This window comes from Sinocyclocheilus anshuiensis, unplaced genomic scaffold (genome assembly GCF_001515605.1).
Source record: "Sinocyclocheilus anshuiensis isolate Anshui unplaced genomic scaffold, SAMN03320099.WGS_v1.1 scaffold48, whole genome shotgun sequence".
NCBI classification, from domain to species: Eukaryota; Metazoa; Chordata; class Actinopteri; order Cypriniformes; family Cyprinidae; genus Sinocyclocheilus; species Sinocyclocheilus anshuiensis.
Window position 1 is genome coordinate 1,017,024 of NW_015554124.1, and position 6,651 is coordinate 1,023,674.

Consider the following 6,651-nt stretch of genomic DNA (forward strand, 5'->3'; position numbering starts at 1 on the left):
GCAAAAAAAAAGGCAGTGCAATGATACAAATTCAAATGAGACAATAACTGTCATTAAAGAAATAAAACTAAACCTGCATTAAATTACAAAAATAACATGACTTTTAAAGTAACAACACCATGTACAGATAAAAGTTGATGATAACTAATACAACGGGGAAAAAAACAGCTAGTAACAAATAAAAACTGCATCTTTTTGTATTACTGAATTTATTATTATTATTGAATATGTAAAACATGTTTAAAAACGTAAATTTGAAAATATGTTGATGTGACTTGGTATTCATAAATAATATGTATAAGGATGTACCAATATTAAAATTTTGGGCAACACCAATAAGCTGATCATGTTATGGTCATTTTCATGTTATGGTCAATAAGTTACAAACATATTAAAAATCTATACTACTTAGTCTAAATAATTAAAAAAAAATGGAAGGGAAAACAGAATCTTTTTTTTTTTTTTTTTACAGTTGAATAAAATCACTGTGATGTAAGCTAGTAATCTCCAAAAAAAAAGAAAAAGAAAAAAGATTGAAGCCGATATCAGATACAAAAGCCTTCTGTTTATCCCAACGCATGACAACTTGGAAGAAAGGACTGAGCTGCCTTTGTTTTTGCTTCGTCTACCTTCACATAGAGTCCTTGTTACAAAACAGAACATATGATCATTAGCCAAAAGTCAGAGCGGCAAAGTTCATGGCTGACTGACCCTTTTAGCAGCAGTAATTAATAATGACATTGGGTCTGGCATCTGGACCCTAGAGTCGATTGTGTTTCTAAGTCAATCACTCAGGACCCCAGTCCTTTCAATCGGCAGCTTGGATGCAGTCTCCTGGGCTTTCTGCCTGCACTAATGCGCCGACCTTGCAGTCACCAAGTCATAATCCTATCAATAATAAAACAGGAGGTGCATCCGTGAAAGCGCATCCCTCTTTGTCGCAACTTTCCATTTTGGAAATCCCATCCACCTTGAGCATCCCCCTCTGTCTCTCGCACCTTTCTCAGCCAAAAGAGCTCTTTAATTGTGAATGAAGAAGCTTGTTGCCATCTTTGGTTTTAAGCAGCTTTACTTGAGACATTTTCTGCATGAGGTACCAAAGGAACCGTGGATAGCATCTAGCAACCCCATAAAAATCATGAGCTCATCCATTATATTTTCAATGTTAATGTGAACAAATAGTCTTAAATGAACACAAGGGTTCTTCAGATCATTTTATACATGTTCTATTCAAATCAAACAAAGTAAAACTTAATGATCTTGTAATGTTTCATGCGTCACTGTTCGAATGGTTAAGTAAAATCAGAATTGAGTACTTGAGGTTAGGCCTGCACGATTAATCGTTTGTAAACCGAAATCGCGATTTGAAAGGGTGCGATTTTCAAATCGCAAGAGCTGCGATTATTTCGATGAAGGACTATCAGAGATTTAACAAGCATCTACGTAGTTTTTGACAGTTTGCTTCATGCGCATTTTACTTTGATGCAGAGTTTAACCAATAGGGGGCATTTTAACACTGCACGTGCTGACTGAACCAGCAAATAACGCCATTTGGAAAAGATAAGCGCGAGAGGGAGCAGCAGTTCAACTTCCCAACAAAGTGTGGCTGCAGAAGAGCAAAGTCCTGCAGATTACTTACTAAACGAAAAAGCACCGTGTATGTTTGGAATTATTTTGGATTTTGACGTTTGGATGTACTTCGAAGGCAAGTACTTTGTAAAACACGAGGCAACACAACCAACCTGTATCAGCACCTGCAGAAGTATCACAGACAAATCTATGATGAATGCATGGCCAAAAGGCCAATATATGTATAGAAAGCCTGAAATGTCTACCTTTAAATTAACTAAGTCACATCCAAAACAAATATTCTCTGTTAAAGTAATCCGTATGAAACATACGCAATGTCCAGTTTTCCTGTCTCAACTCATAATATCTAATGCGGTGCTTTACTGACAAGATGCGCTTTAAATATCGCATGCAATTTATCGTGCAGCCCTAATACAGTGTTATCAGACTTTAGCCATTAAACATTTTTTAAGATACTGGAAAAAACACAAATGTCAGGGCATGCCAATACTTCTCCAGGGCCCCAAAACACCCTCAGACCCCAGAGGGTTAAATGGCGAAAACTTTTGCTGTCATTGTTTCAACCTTAAAGGGGTCATATGATGCTTTTTTTAAAGGTCATTATTTTGTGTATTTGGTGTAACAGAATATGTTGACATGCTTTAATGTTCAAAAAACACATTATTTTTCAAATTTAATGTTATGGTCAGTGTTTTACTGATGTAGAATTGTTTACAGTGTGTTTGGGTTCTTAAAAGTTTAAGATTTTATATATAATTGTTAATTTAACTTTAATTAAGATACTGTAGTTATTTTCTTAATTTGTCATGACAGATGTTTGCATCATGACAACTTTATAAAAAAAATGGCCACAATGTTTAAGAGGTTAAGAGAAATAAACAGTAGCATAGTTTGTGATAATACTTGGTATTTCTTTGGTGCTGTTAAAGCAGGGGTGCCCAAACTCGGTCCTGGAGGGCCGGTGTCCTGCAGAGATTAACTCCAACTCAACACACCTGCCTTTAAGTTTCTAGTATGCCTAGTAAGAGCTTGATTAGCTGGTTCAGGTGTGTTTAATTGGGGTTTGAGCTAAACTCTGCAGGCCACCGGCCCTCCAGGACCGAGTTTGGGCAGCCCTGTGTTAAAACCACCACAACAAACCTGTAGCTCTTTTATGAAATCGTAGTAAATCGCATTTTAAATCGCAGTTTTGATCAGAAAAATCGCTATTAGATTTTTTCTCCAAATCGTGCAGCCCTACCAAGCACAAAAACTGAGTAAAACTTGTACTTTCACTCAACAAAAGTACTTCTTTCGCCGTTTTTAACATTTAACATCAGATCAGTCATATTGAAAATCAGAGAAAATTAAACAAACCTTTGAGTACCAAGGAGATCATCGCCGCTTCACACGGAGCGTGTAAACTGCGCATGCTCCGTGACCTTGCGATCAAACCACGCCCGCTTGATGTCGTCAGACCTGAAACACCCTGGGGGGCAAACTAGCCTATTGAGTAAGCACCAATCAGATGCCGCATTTTTATGATGTCATCATGTAGACTTCTTACAAAGTATTTTACAGTATTTTAAAACTACAAAAATACAAAACACTAAAGTATTTTGATACAAAATACGAAGCCATTTTCATCAACCCTATCAAATACAAATTACAAAATACTATTTTGTATTTGAAATACGTATTTGAAATACATGTATCATAAATACTGCCCATCCCTGCTTGTGACACTTATTTGGAAAAGTAACTCCGATGTAAATTGTACATTAAAAAGTAATGCGTTACTTTACTAGTTACTTGAAAAAGGTCATCTGATTTCGTAACTTGCGTTACTTGTACCCCCAACACTGCAAAGGAAAGACAGAACTAACTTTTGAAGATCAAAGATCTGATACTTAATACTCACCTTGAAATGATTCTAACTTATTAATATGTTTATTTTAGACCAGATACAAGTGAAAGAGCAAAGACAAGAATCCATCAATGGTGATTATCCTTTAGCTTGTCTACCTATTCACACAAGTAAAATGTGCTTAATGTGCCAATTTACAGAAGATCTCAGACATCATCATAATGAATGAGGAGAAAACGGGGAACTATTGGAGAGAGATTTAAACATGTTAGACTTGTTGTTTCAAACTTATGTTATTTGTGTTAAAAATAGGAATTGTGCATTGATACATGATAGGCTATGGAATTTAAAAATATGTTTCTTTCATTTGTATAAAATTGGAAAAGCCAAACAGTAAAATAGTGTTTAATTTGTTGTCAGCCAAAGCAATGCAGAAATACAAGTGGCAATGTAGTACAGCAATAAAATACAAATGTAACATACAAAAAAAATACATCCTAATTAGACTGTAAACTGGCGCAACAGAAGAAAAAACAGTATTTAAACCAAAGCATTAGTTTGGAGTACTATTAAGACTTATGACAAATCAGTAATACATATAGTGTTCTGATTGTACATTAAATTATGACGAATAAAACAAGATAAAAGGCTTGATTAATTGAGAAAGAATGTTTAAATCACATCAGTTCAACATTAATACTGTTGCAACTATTTGGGATGTACAGCCATTATCATAAACTCAACACAGATCAAATGTACACATTTAAAAAAAAAAACATCTCTATGCAACACATACCTGTAAGTTGTCTATAGGCTCTTATAAAATTACCACTTCACAGAAACACCTCCTTTATATGTGGTTCCTAGTCATGTGTTAGTCTATTTATCGTGTTTTAGTCAGATATTTGATTCTGTTCAGAGGCAGTAATATATTTTATGTGTGTTGGTGCTTTAGTTCTCACGTTAGTTACTCTTTCTATCTACATCTTGTGTTATAAATCACCAGGAATATCCAGTGGGTGGCAGCATCACAATAAAGAGGCTCTAGTTTCCATTTGAATCGAAAAATAAATAAAATAAACGGAGGCAAAGAGGCATAGATGGCGAAGTTTTTGTAATAAATAGGAAGAGTAACACCGGTTGGGGATGTTTGGGCAATGATCAAGGGTATGAGAGGAATTAGAAAGGAATACCAGTACCCAGTATTACAGGGATGAGGAAGTAGCAATTTCTGATGAGAAGAAGGCAGAAATTATTGCAAAAGAACTGGTTAAAATACATAGTTATCATAATTTATCAGAGGAGGCTAAGAGAGGAAAAATGAAGACTAGAGCAGCTCATCCTGGAGTTCTGGAGAGGAGGCATGAGAATAATAGTGTTTTGGATGTTCCATTTACTCTGGGTGAAATGAGAAGAGTAATAGCAAGATCTGGATTAACATCTCCTGGGGAAGATGGAATCTGCTATATAATGTTAAAACATCTAGGTACTTTAGCAGATTCGAAACTCCTAGGTCTATATAATAAAGTGTGGGATATGGGAAAACTGCCTAATGCTTGGAAAGAAGCAGTGATTATTCCTATTAGGAAGCCAGGGAAAGATCCTTCAAAACCGGTAAACTATAGGCCAATAGCTCTAACATCGCATTTAGTCAAAATAATGGAAAGGATGATTACTGAAAGACTGACATTTTATCTGGAAACAAAGGAACTTTTATCACCTTATCAGAGTGGATTCAGGAGAGGGAGAGGAACAATGGACCCAGTTGTATGTTTGGAAACAGAAATCAAGAAGGCACAGGTTAACAAAGAATCAGTTATGGCAGTTTTCTTTGATGTTGAGAAAGCATACGATATGGTTTGGAAGGAGGGACTAATGATTAAGTTAAATAAAACAGGAATTTCAGGGAAGAGTATTTAATTGGATTAAAGATTTTTTATTTGACTGATCTATTCGAGTTAGAATTGGTACAGCTTTGTCCAGGAAGTATCTGGCAGATAACGGTACCCCTCAGGGTAGTGTCATTAGTCCATTGCATTTTTCCATCATGATAAATTATGTTTTTTCCTGAGTTCCACCTGATATTAGTCGATCTTTATTTGCAGATGATGGAGCATTATGGAAAAGGGGAAGGAATGTTGAACACATTAAAATAAAGATACAAGAGGCAATTAATGTGGTTGAAAAATGGTCATACTCATGGGGATTTAAGTTTTCAGTAGAAAAAACTAAATCACTAATATTTACAAGGAAAAAAAAGGAAATCACTGGAATGGAGGTAAGAATATACGGACAATTAATTGAGCGAGTTAAAGTCTTTAAGTTTTTGGGAGTGTGGTTTGATTCCAAATTGATTTGGACTGAACATATTAATAATATACTCAACAAATGTAAAAAGGTGTTAAATGTTATGAGGTGTTTATCTGGATCTGATTGGGGAGCGAGCAGAGGTGCAATGAAAAGTGTATATATAGCATTGATTAGATCAGTACTGGATTATGGGAGTTTTGTATTTGGATCGGCTGCTAAAACATCATTACAAAAGTTAGAAGTAATACAAGCTCAAGCATTGAGATTAGGGGAGTTAAAGGCAATGAAACGGCGGATTCATTAGCAAAAGAAGCAATCAAGAAAGAAAATACAATAGACATTTTATTTAGCAAAGCAGAAATAAAGACAATATTTAAAAGTAAAATCATCAGTAAATGGCAAGATAAATGGAACAAGGGAAGTACAGGCAGACATCTTTATAACATCCAGAAAGAAGTGGGAAGGATGAGGATGACAGGGCGAAGTACCAAGGAGGAAAATATAATATCAAGGTTAAGACTGGGTCACACAAGACTAAATAAGACATTACATCTCATTGGAAAACATCCCACAGGTCTGTGTGAGTATTGTCAGGAGGAGGAATCAGTAGAACATGTTCTATGTCACTGCCAAAAATATATTATAGAAAGAGAAATATTCAGAAGGACACCACAGGAGATACTAGATGCAAAGCAAATACTCGGTCAAACAGGAAATTATAATTCTTTAATTGTATTCTTGAGGAAAACTGGGTTAATAAATAGAATATAAAGTATAATTGTTATTTTTATTATTAATAATGTTTTTTTTTTTTTTTATAAAAATTATTTTATTATTTTTTTATATATAAAGTTTTGTTAGTCACTCTGGTCCACACTCCAGTATAGTAGGTGGCGGTAATGCAC

At 35.0% G+C, this 6,651-nt stretch overlaps 1 pseudogene; it reads right to left on the minus strand.

Annotated features, from left to right (window-relative positions):
• LOC107670087 (gastrula zinc finger protein XlCGF7.1-like) overlaps positions 1 to 3,052 on the minus strand; it is a 7,233-nt pseudogene extending 4,181 nt beyond the window's left edge.
• Positions 3,053 to 6,651: the final 3,599 nt, after the last annotated feature.